Raw genomic sequence first — 25,196 nt, forward strand, 5'->3', positions numbered from 1 at the left:
CTATGATAGTGAAAATCTCAGGGGCTATCCATAAGGACTAGACGAAGGTCTCATCTCTTTATTTTTATGCATTTATTTACTTGTATTTCTCTTCATATTCTACTCATCTTCTTAAAATTAACCTTAAAATTGTTTTATATTTTAAAATATCTAAATATTTTTTATGTCACAATCCACCCTTTCCCTCTAGTGTTTGAAGTCACTTGGGTAACATGTAGTTCATGTGTTGTGCACGTTAAATTCTTTTAAAGTTTTTTACGATGAAAACTAAATAAGGAAAAGTTAAATCATAAGTTTCATCACTTAAGAAGAAATCTAAAAACAAAGTATCCAAGTTCCTCTATGGAGAGCTAAAAAGATTCAAGTTAATCAAACAAAAAGAACTAAAGTTGTGAAAGTTCATCTAATCCAGCGGTTAGTATTTTAATCTTGTATTTGCTCAGTTGAATGTAATTTAAGCAATATTAAGTTTTGAAGTATTAAGATGATGTACACACGCACTAAAACCATTTTAAACTCTTCATCATTTTGTCGTTTCTTCTAAAAATCAATTATGAAAAGTACTTAATCGATTAAGAAACAATTGTGATCACTTAGGAAAGTTAACTTACTATCTAATTAATTAGAGCTTTCATATAATTGATATAGGTATAAGTTTGGCTCATAATCAGTTAGAAAACCCCTTGGTCGATTAAGATGTGAGGGAGATTAGGTTTCCTTTTTTAGAATAGTCTAATAAATTATCTTGTAGTTTCTAATCGATTAGAAAAAGTCCAAACCTTCCACTTATTCACCTTTAAAGGGTGAAATTCCAACCATTATGCTATTAGATAAAAAAAAAATACATTCAAGCCAATGACTTGTTTCCTTCTAGAGCTAATTATTTTCCTATATAAATGAGTGCTTTGCTAGTTCCTAAAGCACAATTTTTTTGAACTACCTACTCTTCTATCTCACTTTTATATATATATATATATATATATATATATATATATATATATATATATATATATATATATATATATATATATATATATATATATATAGAGAGAGAGAGAGAGAGAGAGAGAGAGAGAGAGAGAGAGAGAGAGAGAGAGAGAGAGAGAGAGAGAGAGAGAGAGAGTTGTATTTTTCTATTGTTGTAGTGAATTTGTATTTTTATAGAGTTTAGTCATCTTGTGCTTTTGTAATATAAGTGAAGGTTGCAAGCTAAACCTATAAAATATTGGTGTAAGGTTGTTGGGCTAAGCTTGTGCAAAAACTCTTTTTTAATGGTAAAATAATATATTAGAAAGAGGTTAAAGCTTACGGAAAAATTCAAGATAACACGTGCACAAGATGTGCCAAGCCATAAGGTTACATGAAAACAAAAATAGCCAACAAACAAAAGCACACCATAAGAAACCACAACCAAAATAATGAGCAAACCGAAAAAATAAAGAGGCGCTACTACAAAAACATAGTTAACCTTAGATGCGAAGTTGATTTAACCTCAGTTACAAATGTCAGGTAACGAATGACTTCATAAAAACTCTTCACTATACCCCTCTATTTTAGAATAACCGAAGGGATAGTTGAAATGATCATTGATTCGATCCTCTATAGCTTTTTTATATTTTAAAAACTAACGCTACATACCTCTTGGTTTATGACCAAAATCGAGGGGAACTATAAAATATATTTTTTAAAATACTCATTACATTGTTTAGACATAATATTAATAAATTATTTTGTTTACAAACTACACAAAATATTACATTATTTATACAGAATATTAAAGTAAAAATATATAACAAATTTTGAATTCAACTCATCGTCATCGTTGTCAGTGAAGAACAAATACTAGATATCTTGGGGAAGAACAAGTGATGAATCCTCATTTCATTAAATCTTAGGGAAGATCAAATGTTGGATATTTCATGCATTTGTTTCTGATATAAAACAAAAAAAGGTTAGATAAATAAAATAAATATTTAGTTATATGATTATTTAAGAACACTGTCGCGGTTGAAAAATTACAGAGTCGCCATCATCCTTTATTTGTTCTTAAGTAACAGAGAAATAATGATAAAACCTAAAGTTAAGGGCGAGACACTCAGATTAGGGAGTCTATTAAGAAAGATGAAGGTATTGGGCATCCCTCACTTCCATTGTACTCAATGAGATCCTTCTCTAATTCTAAGGTTACTAGGTTTTCCTAAGGATGTTTTCTTATGTTATTTATTCTTCCTTAATCTACTTACTTACAGGGAATATTTTATTATTAAGAGAAAATATTTAATAAAAAGGGAGGACAAAGAAAATATTTTTGGTTATTGTACTCGCTAGAGTGTTACAACTCTATGCCCACGTACTCTCACGTTTATTGAAGGATCAGAGCACCGTAGTTCGTCTAGAAAATATTTGTTGATTTGTTGTTTTTTGATTATGAAAGTTCTCAACGCATTGGGACGAATAAATGTTTGATTTGAAAATGCCTCAATGCATAATGGGTGAGGACTTAAGATTTGAATGAGCGAATGTTGATTTTAGTTGCAAAAATGTTATGATTAATTTGACTTAGAATATAGTGTGTTAAATGATATATATATATATATATATATATATATATATATATATATATATATATATATATATATATATATATATATATATATATATAATATATATATATATATATATATATATATATATATATTTAAGATAAGAAAATTGGATAAGCTATATGAAAAAAAAGCAAAAGATTTATGTTATATTTTTTAATTATGTTAATTCTAATTATTAATTTTAATTAGGCTAATCAAAACCTTAATTCTATCCTTAAATTAACCTTAATATTAATTGTCTTATAATTGTCTTAATTAACCCTAACTAATTAACATTAATTAATTAATTTTTTTATTTATTTATATTAAATATAAGAAAAAATTATAATAGTCTAATTATTATTTTTAAGTAATTATGCCTAATTATGTTTAGTTATCCTAATTATATCCTAATATTATCATGAAATTAACCTTACCTAGATCCTAATTAAAACCTAATTAAATATTTAATCATATATTTTTTGGTGTTTTTTATTATGTTAATAAACTAATTAATTATTAAATTATTAAATTTCATTAATCCTAATTATTCTATTAATTATCTATCCCTAAATAATAATTCTAATTAATAAATAAAATGGAAAACAAATAATATATAAGAAAATAAAATCCTAGAGGGGGTCTATATTCAGTAGTATGAGCATTTGGGCTAAGGTTGGGGTGTGCTAATAGTATGGCAGAGGGAGGCCCGTTGTTTCTAAAGCCCATACGCAGAGAGAGAGAGAGAGAGAGAGAGAGAGAGAGAGAGAGAGAGAGAGAGAGAGAGAGAGAGAGAGAGAGAGAGAGAGAGAGAGAGAGAGAGAGAGAGAGAGAGAGAGAGAGAGAGAGAGAGAGAGAGAGAGAGAGAGAGAGAGAGAGAGAGAGAGAGAGAGAGAGAGAGAGAGAGAGAGAGGAGAAGAGAGAGAGAGAGAGAGAGAGAGAGAGAGAGAGAGAGAGAGAGAGAGAGAGAGAGAGAGTTGTATTTTTCTATTGTTGTAGTGAATTTGTGTTTTTATAGAGTTCAGTCCTCTTGTGCTTTTGTAATATAAGTGAAGGTTGCAAGCTAAACCTATAAAAATATTGGTCTAAGGTTATTGGGCTAAACTTTTGCAAAAACTCTTTTTTAATGGTAAAATAATATATTAGAAAGAGGTTAAAGCTCACGGAAAAATTCAAGATAACACATGCACAAGATATGCCAAGCCATAACGTTACATGAAAACAAAAATAGCCAACAAACAAAATCACAACATAAGAAACCACAACCAAAATAATGAGCAAACCAAAAAAATAAAGAGGCATTACTACAAAAACACAGTTAACCTCGAATGCGAAGTTGATTTAACCTCAGTTACAAATGGCAGATAACGAATGACGTCATGAAAACTCTTCACTATACCCCTCTATTAATAACCGAAGGGATAGTTGAAATGACCATTGATTCGATCCCCAACAGTAGCTTTTTTATATTTTAAAAGCTAACACCACATACCTCTCGGTTTATGACCAAAATCGAGGAGAACTATAAAATATACTTTTTAAAATACTCATTACATTATTTACACTTAATATTAATAAATTTTTTGAAATGGTCATTAACTCTCTTTGGACCACATGATCAAGATCATAAGGATCTCGCTACATGAGATCTTGGCCTTTGATTGCGCCTACTAATCCAAGTATGTAAAATGGGTGACCGTGATGCAAAGTCAGACAAGATGCACTATAAGCGTGTTGGTACATTGATTGCCTTGAGTCAGCAGTGTGATTGGCAAAGAGGGAAGCCACGCAGGCGTGATGTGGCATTTGACTAAGGGGGTATATAAGCGAAATGCCTTAATAAATCTCACATTTTCTCATTTTTCTTCTCTCTCTTCATCTCACTCTCTCTCGCTCTCATCCGAACTCCGGCCACCCTCAAACACCAACCACCACCCTGAGAACCACCTTTTCCCCTAGTTTCCGGTTAAAGTTCAACCAGAAACTTCAAATGTTCTTCCTAAACCTACCCATAACACATGAAACCCTTAGAACCCTAACAATCTTACACTTACCTAGACGAGCCCTAGGGTTCCCCATACGAACCCTAACAATCCCAACCCAGAAACCCTAACAACTCCAAACCCATAAACCTAGAAACCCTAACCATAAACGAGGAACCCTAGCCCTAGATTTTTCCAAAAACCTTCAATCATACCCAGATCGAACCCTAAACTATAAATTAACCCTTCCTGAAACAAAATTAGCCTATCCTAAACCCAAGTCAAACACAAAAAAACTTTAAATCTATAAGTCAACCTCAAACATAATTCATCAACAAAAAGGCGAAGTTCTCTGGTAAAAAAGGTAATGACTTTCAAACTCTTCTTCTATTGCTCTCCTTCCTCTTTGTCTTCCTGATGATTTCTCACTTCTTCTCTTCTTCTTCTCTTCTTCTTCTCTTCTTCTTCTATTTTCTTCCTCTTATTATTTCTGTGTTAGGTGCTTTTGGCGATGGTGGTGGAGGCTGAGTTCGAAGGGATTAGGGTTTCAATGTCAAACCCTAATCACTATTCATCAGAGCTTTAAATGGAGGTTGGGAGTTGCAGAAGCAATCGTATTTTTAGGGTTTCTTTCTTATTTTTTTATCCTTTTTCTTTTATTTGATCATATAGATTAATTTTTAGGTTTAAGCATTAATTAGATTGTTTACTTTAGGAAGTTTTAGTGGTAATTAGATTCATTGCTTAATTCAATTAGAAATTAGGTTTTGATTTGATTATGTATTTGGTCCGATTTTACTTGTAATTTTTATTTCTCCATGTATCTGCAATCAAAATTGGAAAGGTTTGATTAATTTCTAATTATAAAGTTTTGATATGAATTTAGATACTCTATTAGCGCATTTAAGGTTTTTGAGAATTGAGTGAATTGGGGATGGACCTGGGTCATGAGCTTGACTCGGTTTGATGATGGGTCTGGATTTGACTTAATCTGGTCAATATTTTGACCAGACTCAAACAATAACCATTTTAATAATAATCATATAATAAACCTGAAAAAAAAATTTGACCTAACATGGCTGATTCTAATACTAACAATGAAATTACTAATACCACTAATTTAATAGTTTAAGAATAATTTCTGACTAATAATAATGATTATTAATAAAATATTAATCTAATCATAATTAATAATATAAATTAATCATTACCTGATTAATTCAATTAATAATATCAATCTATAATATAATTTAACTATAATATCTGATTATTTAACTAAATAAAATTAACGAATTTCTATCTAAACCAATGACAAATGAACATTATTTCTTACTAATAAGATAATTAAGCTTTTAATGACTAATAATAATCTTTAACCAAAGGTAATAGTCTCTAAAGAAATATTACAAATTAATGGTAATGACCTATTCTAAAAAATAGTCCTAAAAATTAATTATCAATGATGTTATCCTAAAAATGTTAAATAATATTCTAGAATATCCTAAAATAGCAGTTAACTATGATGGAAGCAAAGACTCATAAAAAGTCAAAATGACCCCCCTTTAACTTTTTAGGTCATTGGGGTTGACCAAATGACTTATATGAGCTACGGATAGGAAAGTGATATAAATCCTAAGTTAGCGGAAAATGAAAAGAAAGGTGGTAAAATTTGGGGTACGACATCTGTTTCTATTTAATCAACTTTAAATTGAGAGGATGATGACGACGAGCCTTCATCTTCTCGGGAAGGAAATGATTAAATATAGAGAGGGATCCTAATTTTGATCACAGAGTTAGTAGATCCTGGGGATGAGCAAGGATTGAATAACCCTTGATGCTCTGTTGGTACCCAAACCAACCTTTGATGGAAACCTAGTGATACCCTATTCATTAATTTCATCCCATCCGAGCAAAACATACATACAATTTCCCTGATTATCCGATCATTTTACTAAAATCGGTTAGGAATCTGATGATCCTCCGGTCGTTATGATTCCCATGATCATCCAATCATTTTATGGGATCGAGGTAGGACTCTGACGATCCTCCGGTCGTTGTTTGGTAAAACCATAGTAAAACCCTTTTGATCAGTTTTAACCTCTCCGGGTGAAACTTGCATACAATTCCTATGATCATCCAATCGTTTTACGGGAATCAAGTAGGACTCTGACAATCCTCCGATCGTTTCTATTCCTATGATCATCCGATCATTTTGGAATTTTGGTAAGACTCGGACGATCCTCCGGTCATTGCAATTCCTACGATCATCTGATCATTTTACGGAATTTTGGTAGGACTCTGATGATCCTCCGGTCATTGTAATTGCTATGATCATTCGATCATTTTGGAATCTTGGTAGGACTCTAACGATCCTCCAGTCGTTGTAATTCCTATGATCATCTGATCATTTTGGAATCTTGGTAGGACTCTGACAATCCTCCGGTCGTTATATGTTGAAACCCTGTGTATTTGATGGAAGTTTCTAAGCCGAAGATGTGAGAGATGAACACCTGCTCATTAGTTGATAACAATCATTCAGGATGATCGATTTACTGGATGTGTTCTTTTGGAAGACTCGCGTTGAATGAGCTTGTTGGGGAAATCCTTTATTAAAAAGGTGCTTGTGGTAGTATTACTTACTGAGGAAGATCAACTTGAGGAACTATACTGTTATAGTTGGGGATTGGACTTCTAAGAGTGGTCACAAATCCTATGTTTTGTTATGCCTGTTTATGTGGATACATGTCTTTAATCGATGTATGTGCTTATGCATGATGCATTTATTTGGGTTGCCGTATCTTATATGATATGTATGATGAATATGTGAATTTGTGGGAATCGGGGTTTATGTAACATTCCGATTCTTCGATCCCTTGAGACTTTGATATGCCCATGAAACGAGCCTCGATAGTCTTGATATTTGGGACTACACCATATGATTTGAAGGGAAGAGACTTCTGTGCTGGTTAAGTTATGATTATTGATTTGTGACATGTGTCTTGCTTGGGATGTAGTACTGGAAGACTACAGTCCCTTCGATGTTTTGAGATCAAAGCAAAATATGTTTTTGAAAGCTTTTTATTATGCTCAATATTTGAATGCATTATTCAAAAATGATTAACACTTTCTAATCAAGTAGAAATAATGGGAGACAAAGAATAAGGCTTGAAAAACAAAACTTTATTTATTGAATTTGACCTGTAAATGGGTGACATTACATAAGGAAATATTTTATGTAATAGGAGATTACTGAAAACTGATAAAGGAAAAAAATAAAATGGCAATGAAACAGGCTATTCATTATCCTATTGAACCCAACACATGCTATTATCCCTAGTTCTTCGAGGTCACATTACTTTGCTTCTGAAGACGATGATTGGATTGATTGTTCCCATATGAGTTCCTATTGTAGTATGACTCAAGTGCTGCAGTCATATGCCTTTTGGGAATCCCTAATTTTTGCCTGGACCATTTTTTTCAAGTATTAGTCCACCAGGATGATATACCCTTTTTTGCCTAAGCTGCCCTTTTAGGTTTCAACTTATCAGGTTTTATTTTTTATACAAGTCCCTAATTTTTGGGTGGATTGGTCTTTCAAGTTTTCAATCCACCGGGACACCCTAATGTTTGCCTAAGTCGCCCTTTTGGATTTTCGACTTAGCATGCTTTTATCCTAAACATATTATTTCTTGACTGTGTCAGAGTTCATAGGTCGTGGTAACTCCGCTCCATCCATGGTTGTGAGAATTAAGGCTCCTCCAAAGAAGGCATTCTTCACAACGTATGGACCTTCGTAGTTCGGCGTCCATTTTCTGCAGGGATCTTTATGAATGAGTAATATTTTCTTAGCACTAGGTCACCTTTTTCGAACAGTCAAGGACGAATTTTCTTGTCGAACGCTCTTGAGCCTCTTCTGATACAATTGCCTGTGACATACTGTAGCCATGCGTCTCTCTTCTATGAGGTACAATTGACCAAGTCTTGTTCGTACCCATTTCGCCTCTTCAAATTTGGTCTCCATCAAGACGCTCAATGAGGGGATCTCAACTTCTATGGGGAGTACTGTTTTGGTGCCATATACCAAAGAGAAAGGAGTTTCTCCTGTCGAAGTATGAACTAAAGTTCTATAGTCATGTAGTGCAAAAGGGAGCATCTCGTGCTAATATTTGTAGGTTTTCACCATCTTCTGGATAATCTTTTTGATATTCTTGTTGGCTGCTTCTACTGCGCCATTCATCTTCGGTCGGTAAGGTGATGACTTATGGTGTTCAATTTTAAAACTTTTGCATAACTCATCCATTACTTTGTTGTTTAGATTCAACCTATAATGAGTTATAATTTTATTAGGAACACCGTAACAACAAATTATCTCCTTCTTGATAATCTGTGTGATCACTTGTCTTATCACGTTGGTGTAAGAAGAAGCTTCTACCCACTTGGTGAAGTAATCGATAGTAACCAGGATGAACTGATGTTCGTTCATAGCTTTTAGCTCGATCATTCCAATTATGTCTATTCCCCACATAGAGAACGACCACATAGCAGTTAAGACATTTAAGGGAGTTGGTGGTACATGTACTTTATCCGCATATGTCTGAAACTTATGGAACTTCTTGATGTATTTTAAGAAATCAGACTCCATAGTCAACCAGTAATACCCTGCTCTAACAATTTTCATAGCCATCGTATGCCCATTGGCGTGAGTGCCAAAGGATCCTTCACGAATCTCTTTGATAAGCATGCCTTCTTCATATCCATCCAAGCATCTGAGCAAGACCATGTCGTGATTTATTTTGTAAAGTACATGACGGTTGAGGAAGAATTGGGATACCAATCTTCTGAATGTTTTCTTATCCCCGCTAGAAGCATTTGCAGGGTACTCTTTTTTCTGAAGGAATTGTTTAATGTCGTAAGACAAAGGTTTATCATCTGCTCCCGCTTCGACTGCTACATAATATGTTGGCTCATCCATGTGTTCAATTGTTATAGATGGTGCTTCATTGTGCCACTTAACTTTGAACATCGATGCTAAAGTGGCCAAGACGTCAGCTAGTTGATTCTCCTCCCGAGGAATATAGTGGAAAGTGATCTCATCAAAGTAGGCGATCAATTTTCGGACATGGTCTCGGTACCATATTAGCTTAGCATTATGTGTCCCTCATTCTCCTTTGATTTGATTGATAACGAGAACAAAGTCTCCATATACTTCTAAGATCTTGATTCTTAGGTCTATGGCTTCATTAATTCCCAAGATACATGCTTCGTATTCATCCATGTTATTAGTGCAGGTGAAGCATAACCTAGATGTGAAGGGAATATGGAAACTTGTGGGAGAAGTTGTGACAGCTCTGATTCCATGTCCTACTGCTTTTGAGGCACCATTAAACACAATCATGATCCTGGTTCAGGTCCTTCATCAGGACATGGGGTCTCATAATCCTTTATTACTATAACATCTTTGTTAGGGAATTCAAACTATATAGGTTGATAATTTTCCATTGGTTGATGAGCGAGATGATCTGCTAACACACTTCCATTGATAGATTTTTGTATGATATATTGGATGTCGTACTCAATCAATAACATCTTCCATTGGGCTATTTTTCCAGTTACGACTGGCTTTTCAAAAAAATATTTGATAGGATCCATCCTGGATATCAGCAAAGTAGTATGACACACCATATATTGTCTCAGACGCCGAGCGGCCCAGACTAGAGCGTAACAAGTTTTCTCCAAGAGTGAATATCAGGATTCATAATCAGTGAATTTGTCGCTCAGGTAGTAGATTGCATGCTCCTTTCTTCCGGTCTACTCTTGTTGCCCCAATACACAATCCATTGAACTATCAAGTACTATTAGATACACTATGAGTGCTCTTCATGGAACTGGTGGTACTAGTATAAGTGGCTCTTGCAAATATTCTTTGATTCTGTCGAAGGCTTTTTGACAACCTTCATTCCACTATATGGCTTGATCTTTTCTAAGAAACTTGAAGATTGGTTCACAAGTGGCCGTAAGATGCGAGATAAACATAGCAATGTAGTTTAATCTCCCCAGGAATCCACGAACCTGTTTTTCTATCCTCGGAACTAGAATATCCTGGATGGCCTTGACTTTGTAAGGATCAATTTCGATCCCTCTCTGGCGGACTATAAACCCCAATAATTTCCCTAATCTGACTCCAAAGGCGCATTTTGCGGGACTCAGACGTAACTTGAACTTTCTCTGAAGATCAAACAGATTTTGCAAGTTGACTATATGATCTTCTTCAGTATGTGATTTGGAAATCATATCATCAACATATACCTCTATCTTCTTGTGGATCATATCATGGAAGAGAGTCACCATTTCCCTTTGGTACGTTACCCCAACGTTTTTTAATCCGAAAGGCATTACCTTGTAACAAAAGGTGCCTCAACGGGTGATAAATGTGGTTTTCTCCATGTATGCGGGAGCCATATTTATATGGTTATAACTGGAGAATCCATCCATGAATGAGAAGACCAAGAATTGAGCGGCGTTATCTACCAACACGTCAATGTGCGGCAGAGGGAAGTCATCTTTAGGACCGGTTCTATTCAAATCTCGGTAGTCCACATACATTCTGGATTTTCCATCTTACTTTGGGACTGGCACACTATTAGCAACCTACTATAGATATTTTGCAATGGCTAAGAATCCCACGTCGAGCTGCTTTCTTACTCCCTCTCTGATTTTTAGTGACATGTCTAGTCCAGTCCTCCTCAATTTCTGCTTGACCGGCGGACACTATGGTTTGAGTGACATCTTATGTACAACGATGTTTGTGTCTAGTCCTGGCATATCTTGGTATGACCAAGCAAACACATCTGCATACTCATGTAGGAGCTCGACCAATATTTTCTTGATTTCATCATTTAAGGCAACACCGACCTTGACCTCTTTCTTATCTTCTTCAGTTCCTAGATTGATCACATCCACGGGTTCCTGGTGAGGTTGTATTTCTTTGTCCTCTTGTTTCAACAACCTGGCTAGCTCTTCAGGAAGCTCTCAGTCGTCCTCATCACACTCTTCCGCTTGGTTAATCGGGAATTCGAAGTTGTAAGAGATTATAGCAGTGTCGTTTTCAATAAGTTCATTTATTAATCTGCATGAAGAAGACTTTCTTATTATTTGTTTTTTGGAATGAAGTGCGAGGAATGAGAGTGTTATGGAAAAAATATTACAATTTTAAAAACAAAGTCTTGAAATGAAAGGAAATGAAGCTCAATTAAAAACAAAATGTGGTTTTATTGATAAATAAGTCATTGAAACAAATGGGGCCCTACAAAGCTTGTCCTTTTTCCTTGGGCATGGAAAATGACTTATTATTATTTAGAAAACAGTAAATTACTTTGAAACATAAATCATCTCTGGAATCTCGATGGCCTTCCAATTGTTGAGAGTGGTATCTGGTAAGCAACGACACACCAAGTTGGGTATCCCTTCGTCTCCTTCTTCAACTACAGCCACATGATCTTCACTTCTATATCCAGAACTATGGAAAGTATCTTGGAGAGTACACAACTTCTTCTGATTGGTCTTCTGAAACTCTTTATTAGCCGGTTTGTAACCCAACCCGAACCAATTCTTCTTCTCAGGTATCTCCAACAGATTACCCTAACCCAACATATCTCTGCTTTTAATCAATTCTGACATATTCTCCCATGGAGATAATGACTTTTCTTTCTTGGGAATGTATTTTCTTCGAATTACCGCTGAAATTTACAAAGCTTGGAAAGGTATTTCTAGTTTTTCTCTATTTGCTTCAATATATCTGAATAACGAGAGGTGGCTGATAAACATGTCCTCCCCACCCTTAATAATTATCAGTTTGTTGTCTACTATGAATTTCAACCTTTGGTGAAGGGTGGAGGTGACGGCTCCTGCAGGATGGATCCAAGGTCGTCCTAGAAGACAATTGTAAGATGGGTTAATGTCCATCACCTGGAAGGTAATCATAAATGTATGTGTCCCCGCCATTATTAGTAGGTTGAATTCTCCAATTACCATTCTCTTCGAGCCATAAAAGCTTTGAGTATTGTCATACCCCAATATTTCCCCTTCCCTTTTCATTTTTCATCCAACCTATGACTTGAGATTCACCTGCATTCATTCATGCCTCATTTATGTGCATCATGCATTCACATTAACAAATTTTCATAAGCATCATAAATTTAAAGCTTGTGGATAGTAAAAACTTGGTTTTACATGAGTTTTATGACATTTGCTCATCATTGGGGAAAAACCCTACATTCTTGATCTTTGGGACATGGTTTCAAAGAGACCATGTCTTAACATTCATCATGACATCAAAAACCCTAATTTTGGGGCCCATGTGTTAGAAGTTTGTTTGTGGAGCTTCATGCTTTGTTTGAAGACCTTGATTAGGGGGTTTGCATCACCTAAACCCTAATCAGGAATGCTTGGTACTTGGGGTGCCCTTGTTAGTTGACTTTTTACCATGAAATTGATTGAAACCCTAGCTCATGGGGAGGAGGTTTTTGACCACCTTGTCATACATCTTGTTATGAATCATCAAACATTAAACTTGCCTTGTGCATAAGATTAATTCATCTGACCTACATGCACCTATGCTCGGGATTTCATCTGGTTTAAGGTTTGGTTATTACATCCATTCATATGGTGTTGTCAAGATCATCAGTTTATAATCAATGATTGATTTAATTACAAAAGGGACCCAAAAAAGTTTTTTATAATTGTACTCGCTAGAGTGTTGCAACTCTATGCCTATGTACCCTTAATGTTATGAGGGATCAGAGTATCGTAGTTCGGGTAGAAAATATTTGTTTGTTCTATCGATTTTTAGATTTTGAAAAGTTCTCAACGCATCGGGGACAGTGAGATGTTTAATTTGAAAAATGCCTCGATGCACAAGGGCATATGACTTATAGTTTGAATGCATGGAGTTGATATTAGTTGACTTGTTAATTGCAGAATGTTATAGTTAATTTGATTTAGAAATTAGATTAGATGTTATGTATATATAATTATTTTATCCAAATAAGAAAAATATTAAACAAACTAATTATGAAAAGAGATTAATGTTATATTTTATGTCCCTTAACCCTAACTATTAATCTTAATTTAGACTAAGTGAAACCCTACATTTATTCTAGAAATTAATCCTATTTTCATCCTAAAATTATCCTAATTAATCCTAATTAATCCTACTTAATAAATGTTAACTAATTAATATATTTTTTGTTCTTTTTCATTTATATTATAAGGGGAAATATTATAATAAAACTAATTATCAATTTAAATAAACTAAATAAGTCTAATTATGCTCAATTATTCTAATAAAATCTATCTAAACCTAATCCTAAAAACTAATTGAACACTTAATTATAAATAACCTAATTAATCCTAATATTGTATTATTATTTTTTATTATTTGTTATTATCATAGGATGATTAATCTCTAAATTATTTCTATTAACCTAACTAGTACTAATCATGCTAATTAATTATTTATCTATTAACTAATAATCCTAAGTAATAATATAAAACAAAATAAAACAAATAAAATTAGCTAAATCAGGGGGGTATACCTAACTGTAGATGCAATGTGCTAGAGGTTTGGGGGATGTGAAAATCAATATGAGAGAACCCAGAAGCCCTGAGGCCCACGTGTAGAGGGATAAGGTCCACAGAGAGAGTCAACAATTGACTCTCTCTGGATCCTTTAAGATGACTAGTCAAAGTATCACACAAGGGAACATTGTAAGCACGCATGTATCAGGATTGGTCAGGATCATCAGATTGATTGGTTGTGGGGAGACCACTTGTTGGTAATATGGCGGAGCCTGGGGGAGTATATAAGTTAAAGCTCCATCTGAACTCTCCCATTTTCAATTCTCTTTCTCTCTCTTTGCTCCCATCTCTCTCAATCCTCTCTTTTCGCCTCTCTTCGCTCCGCCCCTCTTTCCAGAAACCACCCCAAACCACTGTACCAAACCCAGCTCTAGTTGAACTTCAATCGGAGAATTGATACCTTCATCTAAATCCCAAAAACACTCATCCCACCTTCAACTTCTGGGTTCCCCAGATGAACCCTAAACCCGAGGTCCTTACGAACCCTAACCAAGACCTCCAAAGCTTCAATCCACTTTCCCAGAAACTTCAACCTAACCCATACCCTAAGAACCCTAACCCTAAGAGGACCCTATGATTCTTCTAATTAACCCTAACCCATTCTTGAGGAACCATAACCCTAAGAAGATGAATATTCATCTTCTACCTCAAACAAACCCTAACCTATGTCCAAGTCTTACCATCCCCCACCCAGATTCACACTAAACCTTGACCGATCCATAGATCAGTCCTCCCTGAACCCCAATCAAACCTCTAAATTCCCAAAATTAAATCAATAATTTTTAACCCTAACCCTAAACCCCCTTTCTGTTTACCCCAACCTCTCCCCAAAATTAAATCCTAAATAACTACCACAATAAAAAACAAGCAGGCAAGTACAACAATACAAGTCAGAGGCTATATTATGAAGCAAAAGGGAGACCAACCTACAAAATATAGGAGTATTCCGATCAACAATGTAACTACTTTGATCTTTTCTTCTTTTCCTTTGAATATGTCTGTCTCGACTACTTCTCTTCCTTCTTCTAACTCCTTCTTTCTTTTTTTGCCTGTGCGAGGTCTTTCTGGATTCGGATGAAGGATGAGTTCAAGTATGATTAAGGTTTCGATGTGAAACCATAATCAACTATGTTGCTGAGCTTTAAGTGTGGATTTGGGGGATTGCATAAGCATTTAATCCTTATGGTTGAGTTTTTCCTCCTTTTTTCATGTGAATTTCCTATGTATTTATAGATTTAGGTTAGGTCTTAGGTCATTAATCTGATTGGTAGTTTTTTAGGAAATATACAATTTGATTTCCTTGTAATTGATTGCAGATTAAGGTTGTGTTTGAGATTTGGTTAGGTTGAGATTTAGTCTGATTTAGGGTTTTTGAAGTCTGATGTATTTGGTCTAATTTACTTGTAAGAATCAAATATTCAATGTATCTTGTAATAGAAATGGAAGATCTGAGACCTTTGACTTAATCTGGTCAACACCTTGACCAGCTTCACATAAGAAATATTTTAATAAAAAATAATATCTAACACGGTTAACTCTAACAATAATACTAATAATACAATTAATGACTTATTAATCAAATACAAATAAATTTTGACTAATAGAAATAATATTAATCAATGCCTAATTAATAATATTTATCTATAATATAATTTAATAAAAAAGCCCCGTAAACTATAACACGGCTACAAAATAATGCATTACCCTAATAATTAATTCCAGTAATAACAATCAATATCTTAAATAATACAATACTAATAATAGAGTTTAATAATTAAACCTAATTAAAAGTTACTATTAAAATATATTAGACTAACCATAGAACATAATATGAATGAATTAAATTATATTAATAATAGATATTATTTTCCAAAAACTCTTTCTAACAAATTAATTATAACTATAAAACTATAATATTTTCCTAAAAACTATTAAATCAAATTCTGTCTAAAAAACTGCTATTATAATGTTTATAAAAATTAATAAAATATTTCATTTTAACTAGTTAAATTAAAACTATATATTAAACTTAAATAAGGTCTAAAATCAACTCTTAAGAAAAAGTCAAAATGATTTCCTTTGATTTTTTAGGTCATTGGGGATATCAGACCGCTGGTGAGCTCTAGTTCTGTTAGTAGTCTAAATTCTAAGTAAGATGAAAAGAAAAAAGAAAAATGGTTAAAATTTGGGGTAGGACAGAAGATTATTCTAAAAATTCAACAACAACATCAACACTATTATGTTGGGATGGATTGTGAGAGTAGAAACAAATATTTTGTTCAAGATAGAAGAATATTGAAGATTTTTTTTGTCTTCCAATCCATCCTAAAGAATGATGCTTACAAGTTTGGAGCGGTTACATATAAGTTAGGTTTATGGTAAAATCTTATTAACGCATACTTTTATAGTAAAATCTGATTATCTAATCTCTCGGTTATTAAAGATAATCGAATGAATAGATCATTAATTTAAAAATAAAATAAAAATAAAGACACCACTTTTAAAGAAATAAAAATATCAGCTACATTTGCAGGGATTCGAAACATGTCCTGGATTATTTTTTCCCTCAGTTATATTTAAACACCGAGGGAATATGTAGTATTTATTTAAAAATAAATAAAACATGTTGTACCTTGGCATTATACCTCGGTTTTTTGTTGAGTGAGGTGAAAGTTGTATCATAAAATGTATTATTTATAATAGTGAGGGGAAAATGGAAGAACTATAAAACCTATGATTTATTAAAAATTGAAACAAAATATTTGTATGAAAAAATGTGGATCTATGTGCTATATAGGTATAACCATAATTTGATTTTGATGATGATAATTGTCAAGAGGGTTAAAGGATGATAATTACATATGTAAAAGGAAGTTTGGTGTTAATGATTCAAGAAATTCTTGGTGAAAACTGACAGACGGGGAGGTGATTGCAACTCTCAAGTGGTTCTTGATGATGACATCCAAACAAGATACAACAAGCCTCACCAGTCAAAGATATTAAGTTTCAGCAGAAAGTGCTAGACATTGTTGAATCAAGTAAGGAACTTAAATATTTGAAGCTATGACATTTAAGCTTCAATACTTGAAGTTGTGAAAGTGTGAAAGCTTATGTGGTCCCACACTTAGGTTTTTCCCCTAGTCTTGATTAATTTATTATTAAAGGAACAAGAGTAAGTCTTGAGGTACTAAGGCAATGTACACATACACAAAATAATTTTCAAACCTTTTATCTCTTTTGATAAAATGTCTTAAAACCTTTATGAGCATGTGCTAAATTGGTTAGAAGTTTGGTTAATAAATTATGAAGGTACTTTATAGTGGTTAATCGATTAAGGACTTTCTCTAATCAATTAAATCTATTTGTAACACCTCTTAATCGATTAAATAATTTGTTAATTGATTAGGCGACATCAAAACTCACACCTTCCTAATCTAGGTTGATTAATCGATTATTGCCTAGGATTAATCAATTAAATCATTAAAAAGTCCATGGATTGTTTCCTTTTTTTTTATCAAATGTGTTTTATTATATAAAGGAGACTCCTCTTCATTTAATTTCACATCATCTTTTGAATATAAACCTTTATACTATTCTTTCTAGTCTTTTCTATTTTTTTTCACTAGAATTGCCTTAGTGGCAAAAGAGTGAAAATTTTCTTTTGAGAGTTAGGTTGTACTAGTGATGTGATAATTTTTATCAAATAGTGTTATTCACTTGCGTAATATCTTTGTAAAAGATTTGCAGTGTGCAAGCTAAACTTGAAAAATCTTGGGTGAAGGTTTTAGAGTTAAGTCTGTGTAAATTCTCTAGTTATTGATAAAGGTTTATGGGTTGATTCTATGCAATATCTCAAATTATAGTTGAAGGTTGTTTTGGTTGATCCTGTAAAAATTCAAGGTTATTTTTGTGTATAGAAATATCATGAGGAAACTCTTGGGGACAAAAATATGACAAGTGGTTAGGTCGAACCTTTATAATTCTATGGTGTGATATTTTTATCTCTTATCTCCTTTACTTTCAGTCTTTTATTTTCTTTTGTTATCCCTATGTTTTTTTGTTTATACTAATATAAACATTTTCAAAGTCAAATGATTTTATAAATCGTTTTCAAATTTTGAATATCACAATTCATCCCTAGGTGTTTAGAATCACTTAGTGAACAAAAATAATCTGGATATGATCCTATTTAATCAAAGAGCCTCTTATAATAAAGTAGGTCTTGGTTATTAACCTGATAGTTACATCAAACCCTTCAAAAATATATGCCTTGCTAAAAAGAAAAATCATATTATTTACAAATTCAATTATTATCGTAGAAATGGTCACACTGAATCTTATTGTTTTGATATAATTTATGATTTAAAGCGGTCCCATAGATTCACTTCTAATAAAATGAGCCACCATAAATCCACTAACACAAAATGATCCAAAAATGTTTGGATACCAAAAGTTATAACCTAAATTGTTTTTTTGCGGGAATGTTTTTAGGAGAGTGTCAAGTTCTAAAAAAATAAAAAAAGATGCTCAAAGCGTGTAATTGAAGAGTTTTTGAATTATTTAAAGAGAGTGTCATAAATCAAGAATTAGAGAAATAAATTGAAAAGGCATCTCTTATTAAAAGATTCAAAGAATCAATAAAGAAAAGAGACAAAACTTTAACTCCCTTAAGAATCAAATGTTCTTTGTAGGCTTTAGGTAAATGAGTAGTTAGAAAACAAACACGGAAAAATTTGGTTATTCTTATAAAAGGTGTTAAATTAAAGCATTTACATTATTTTTTCTACTAACTATGTGCTAAAGTTTTAATTTCAATAAAAGGGAGGTTAGAACAAAAAAAAGGAAGTCTTAATAACAGTTCGAGCCAAATCTGTTTCCAGGCCCAAAAGGATCCTAAGGATCCTAGGAGTTGAAATTTTTTACCCCCTAATCAATAAGACCTCAGGGTTAATTTGTTAGGACTATTTGAGTTTCAAATATAACATTCTCTAATCTTTTAAACCAAATTATCTAATCGATTAAAATTTCAAAAGTTGAAACTATTTTCAACAGCCAATTAGAAATCAATTATAGTTAATGACCTAATCGATTATAATAACTTATAATCAATTAAAATGTTGCTATGAATAGGTAAGCAATTCTCACTTTCTTCTCAATCTCTCTTATATTCATCTACTTGTTATATTCTTCCTTACTTTCTTTACTTTTGTTATTTATGTGTTTCTATTCATCTTGATCACCAAATGGCACCCAAGAGAATCTCTACCTTTAAAACCGGTATTTTAACATGGGTTGATCTCAAATCTTGATGAGCTTTTATCACACGCTGAACTCGAACCGAACTGGGGTTTTCATGGGCTAACCACAAACCTAGAGATTTTATACCAAGCTGATTTCCAACCTTAATAAGCTTTTGATTGGCCTTAACTTATTAACCTAAAAGAGGTTTTATATAGGATAACCACAAACAAAATTCATATTTTATATCGCGATAATCTCGAACCTATGAAAGCTTTTGACAGGTTGAACTTTCGAACATAAGCGAAGACTTAATCATAAAATCCCAAAATGAAAGCTTTTAACAGGTTTAGCTTAGAACCCAAACAAAAAATCCTAAATGGATAAATTATTCAACCAAGGTAGAAATGTTCCTTGGTTAATTTACAATTTTATCCTTTTAAAAATTTCATAATTGCCTCACTCGCAAAAGACGTTTCTCGAAAGCATTACGACTATTTTTATAAGTGAGAGAAAGTGTGAAAATTGTTTTAGAGATAGTGAGGTATGAGAAATGAGAGATCACGTTTCATGGATGTAAATATGTGTAGTAAGGGTGCTCTATTTATAGTTTAGAGGGTGGAACAAAAAAGGAAAAAAATTAAGGCCAAAAAAATGAGTCAATCAATTGGCTCAAGGCGCAATCAATTGGTAGAAAAAAAATTAATAAATTAGCATGTTTTAAAAGATAAGAAAATATATCTAGACATTACCATTTATTAAGGCTCTTTCCTAAACGGTTATGGCACATTTTTACTCTGATATAATCAATTGGATATAAGTGTCAATTGATTGGTTAACACAAAAAATTTCCTAGAGCATTTTTGACAACTGCCAATTTATCTGGCACGACTTCAAGACAGTTTTAGAAATACTTTCTTAGTAGAAACAAGTTCTAAAAATTGGCTTAGTATTTGTGTGTATGTGCGATTAGCCGTATAACTTTAGGAGAATGATCTTAAGCTTTTACAATATTTGTTCCCTCAGACGTATTAGGGCGAACTTTCAGACACTTTAAGACTTGTTAGATGCTTCAATCTTATAGGCACTTTCTTGAACCTTACTTGGTGATTAGGCTTGAGCTATATTACATTTAGATGCCATCATCATATGATCAAACTTATTAACCCTACTTAGTCTGCTTGCATCTTTGGCGGCTGTGTGATTGGTTTAAGTTGTTAGCATCAAAAACTAGTTGTCATCGTTAAAAGAATGTTCCTCTTCACGACATGTTCATTGATTAATAACCTATAAAACATGGTTCCACATTTTATGCCAATCTCCACTATATAAATGGGGTAGTCGTATCTGAGGTATGTTAAACACATATTTATCTCACCATTGAGGAATTTTCCGATATTTATGATTTACTTGTCTCTGGCTCCGTCTACAAGTCATAAATTCCCTTTCACGGTGAGATTCATGACTCTTTGCAGTATTTTCAAAAATTATATCTCTAATAGTTATATAAGACGAAAGACTGATGTTGGAAACCTATCCCAGTAATAAAATCTAAAGATACAAAAAATGTTGATTATTAATAGGAAACATAAAAATGAGTTAAAAATCATCAAAACAACTCAAAGAAGAAAAATTAGTACAAACACGTCAAAATAAGATAGAAGAAAGCAAGAAGGAGATCATAAAGGAAAATGTTGACTCATTTGAATAATCAAATGAAGAGGTAAATGTTTTTCTTATAACGAACTATGAAGATGATGAGATAAATATTCCTTCCTTTAAATAAAATTTATGATCTAAGTATAAAGGTTATCAAGGAAAATAATGAGTTAGAAAAAATAATATGACATATAATAATAATCATTTACATCTCTAGAAGAATAAAGTGAATGAATTATAGATGAAGTGAATTAGGTTAGAATAAGCATCTTGAAAACTCATCATATGAACTGTAAAACCTATGATTTATTAAAAGTTGAAATAACCATAATTATGTGCTATGTAGGTATAACCATAATTTGATTTTGATGATGATAATTGTCAATAGGGTTAAAAGATGATAATTACATATGTAAAAGGGAGTTTGATGTTAATGATTCAAGAAATTCTTGGTTAAAATTGTCAGAGGGAGAGTTGATTGCAACTATCAAGTGGTTCTTGATGATGGCATCCAAACAAGATACCACAAGTCTCATCAGTCAAAGATATTAGGTTTCGGAAGAAAGTGTTAGACATTGTTGAATCAAGTAAGGAACTTGCATACTTGAAGTTATGACCTTTAAACTTGAATACTTGAAGTTGTGAAAGTGTGAAAGCTCGCATGGTCCCAAACTTAGGTTTTTCCCCTAGTCTTGATTAATTTATTATTAAAGGAACAAGAGTAAGTCTTGATTAATTTATTATTAAAGGAACAAGAGTAAGTCTTGAGGTACTAAGACAATATACACATACATAAAATGCTTTTCAAACCGCTTCTCTCTTTTGATAAAATGTCTTAAATCCTTTCCGTGCACGCTCTCAACTGGTTATAAGCTTGGTTAATAAATTAGGAAGGTATTTTAAAGTGGTTAACCGATTAACAACTTCCTCTAATCGATTAAATAACCTATTAATTGATTAGGTGATGTTAAAACTCAAACTTTCCTAATACGGGTTGATTAAATGATCATTGCCTAGGGTTAATTAGTTAAATCATTAAAAAAGCCCATAGATTATTTCCTTTTTTAGCCAAATATTTTTTATTATATAAAGGAGACTCCTCCTCTTTTAATTTCACGCCATCTTTTGAATATAAACCTTTCTACGATTCTTTATACTCTCTTCTAATTTTTTTTACTAGAGTTGCCTTAGTGGCAAAAGAGTGAAAATTTTCTGTTGAGAGTCGTGCTCTACTAGTGATATGCTAAGTTTGATTTATTAAAGATTGTTTTTCTCTTGCGTAATATCTTTGTAAAAGATTTTAAGGTTGCAAGCTAAACTTGAAAAATCTTGGGTGAAGATTCTAGAGCTAAGTCTATGTAAATTCTCTAGTTGTTGCTAGAAGGTTTATGGGTTTGATTCTATGCCAAAGATCAACTTATAGTTGAAGGTTGTTTGGGTCTATTCTCTAAAAGCTCAAGGTTATTTTTGTGTTTGAAGATATCAGAAGGAAACTCTTGAGGACAAACGTTTGTTAAGTGGTTAGGTATAACCTGTATAATTCTCTTGTGTGATATTTTTTTTATCTCTTATCTCCTTCACTTTCAGTCTTTTATTTTATTTTTTGATGGTTTATATATTGTTTTCATTATTACTTGGTTATTCTATGTTTTTTTGTTTATACTAACATAAACATTCAAAGTCAAATGATTTTTTAAATAGTTTTCAAATTTTGAATATCACAATTTACCCCAAATGTTTGAAATCACTTAGTGAACAAAGATAACCTTGACATTATCCTATTTATCCCAAAACCACTTATAATAAAGTAGGTCTAGCTTATTAAACTAATAGTGAATCAAACCCTTCAAGAATATAAGCCTTGCTAAAAAGAAAAATCATATTATTTATAAATGTAATTATTATGGTAGAAATGGTTACACATAACTCTTCAAAAATAGGTCTAGGTTTTAAAATAATTTAAGATTTAAAGTGGTCTGATAGATTCAATTCTAATTACATGAGTCATCATAAATCCACTAACACAAAAGGACCCAAAACATTTGGATGCCAAAAGTTAAAACCTAAGTTTGTAATCGTCAAAAGAATGTTACTCTTCAAGATAAATTCATTGATTAATAACCTACAAAATATGGTTCCACACTTTACGGCAATCTCCATTGCAAAGATGGGGTAGTCACATCTGAGGTATGTTAAATACATACTTATCTAACCATTAAGGAATTGCAGATATTTGTGACTTACTTGTCTCTGGCTCCCTCTACACTTTTTATGCTCCTAGTGTTGTGGAAAACTTCAACCTTCTCTCCTCTAATTGATCCAATAACAAGTCACAAATTCCCTTTCACGGTGGGGTTTGTGACTCCGAATTTTCATCTCATTCACTATATAGCTACCTGTGTTTTAGTCTCAAGGAAATTCAACATCGGCAGCTGTCGAGGATTCATGTGTTGGTCCTTTGGCTACTAAATAAGAACATTAAAACCAATTGGACTAGTTGGCTACTGTTGTAGGAAGAGGAACACATGGTTACCGTATGGTGACTTGATTACTAAAATTATGCTAATCGGCGACAAAGAAAAGTTTGATGATATATGTACAAAAATTGGAAAAAAAAAGTTTGAAAACGATGCTAATCAACGACAAATATGGATCCTTGGTGCATAGTTCTCCTCTTAAGGCTGTTTCACAAAAATAATAAACTACACTGCACCAACTAGCATCTCAGCAAGCAAGGTCATCGAACCTAGAAGATTTTTATCATGAGATTCCTCACACTCCTCCTACTGAATCTCTGCTCACTATAATCCTAAAAAACACTCAAGCTAGAAACATGGGACATGAATAAAACACCAGAACTCTTAATTGGATGGCTGCCGAAGTTTCTTTCCATGCATATCTATTAGATAACACAAAAGTACCAATTCCTCATAGGTTTTTTTTTGATGATAATGATGGGAAAATGATTAGTTCTTCATGTTATATTTGGGCTTGATTTATTTTGCTTGTTTTCTTTTCTATTATTTTTCTCATTCAAGTTGTAATCCTTACTCCTTTTAATATATATATATATATATATATATATATATATATATATATATATATATATATATATATATATATATATATATAGTTCTCGTTCATCTAACTTGATAAAATATGTTCTTGTTTCGTCTATATTTTATCAACTTGATAAAATATGTTCATCTAACTTGATAATATATATATATATTTTTGATAATGATAAACTGGGATAAGTACACTCTCAAAAGGACTAAAGTATACTCTCTTATCTATGAGGAAAAGTTAACTAATACATTCTTGTTTCGTCTATATTTTTATGGTTGACCATTTCTCTAATGAAATTTCTCTGATGAAATTTCTAGATGGTAACAATATCAATTTAATTATTTTTATGTTTGTCGTGTTATAATTTTATCTTATGTGATTCACTTACAATAAGTCATTCACTCACTCCTAGGTTGAAAATCTCTTTACATGCATAAAATGGGCATTTAACAATAAAGTTAATGCAATTGACTCATTTGTATGATTCAAACCAAGTGTTAATATTCAACATGATTCGAACCGTGAGTAGCTTTGATTCGAATAATGAGATTTCTTGATTTTTCACATTTGAATTTGGAAAACATGATTCGAATCATGGTCTCATCTAATTCGAATCATGAACACTTTTTTGAAAATTAATTTAAGGTTAGAAATGTGATTAGATTCAAGGTTTGGTGTGATCTGAATCACATGTTGAATATTCTTAATTCTTGTTAATTCATTTGAATCTTCTCATCTTTTGACTTGAATCATACTTTATGCTTTTGAATTGAAATAGTCAGTTTCCATTATTTTTGTGCCCTATCTCTAGCATATATAAAACTCTCTCTCTCTCTCTCTCACACACACATACACATACACACACACACACACACACACACATACACAAACACACACACATATATTTTAAACAACCATGAAATTAACGATTCATTCACACATTCATTTTTCAAGAGTGAAACATTGAGTTTGTGTGAGATTTTCTGAAAAACTTCATCTTCTTCCTTAAACACAAAAAACCATTATT

The 25,196-nt window shown here is 32.5% G+C and overlaps 1 long non-coding RNA gene across 1 annotated transcript; it reads left to right on the top strand.

Moving 5' to 3' along the window:
• The first annotated feature begins 4,439 nt into the window (after positions 1-4,439).
• Positions 4,440-5,444, top strand: LOC127097438 (uncharacterized). Its single transcript, XR_007793030.1, has 2 exons — positions 4,440-4,931; positions 5,067-5,444. It is a non-coding gene; the product is annotated as an uncharacterized LOC127097438 (long non-coding RNA).
• The last annotated feature ends 19,752 nt before the right edge of the window (positions 5,445-25,196 follow it).

This window comes from Lathyrus oleraceus, chromosome 6 (genome assembly GCF_024323335.1).
Source record: "Lathyrus oleraceus cultivar Zhongwan6 chromosome 6, CAAS_Psat_ZW6_1.0, whole genome shotgun sequence".
In the NCBI taxonomy this organism is placed as follows: domain Eukaryota; kingdom Viridiplantae; phylum Streptophyta; class Magnoliopsida; order Fabales; family Fabaceae; genus Lathyrus; species Lathyrus oleraceus.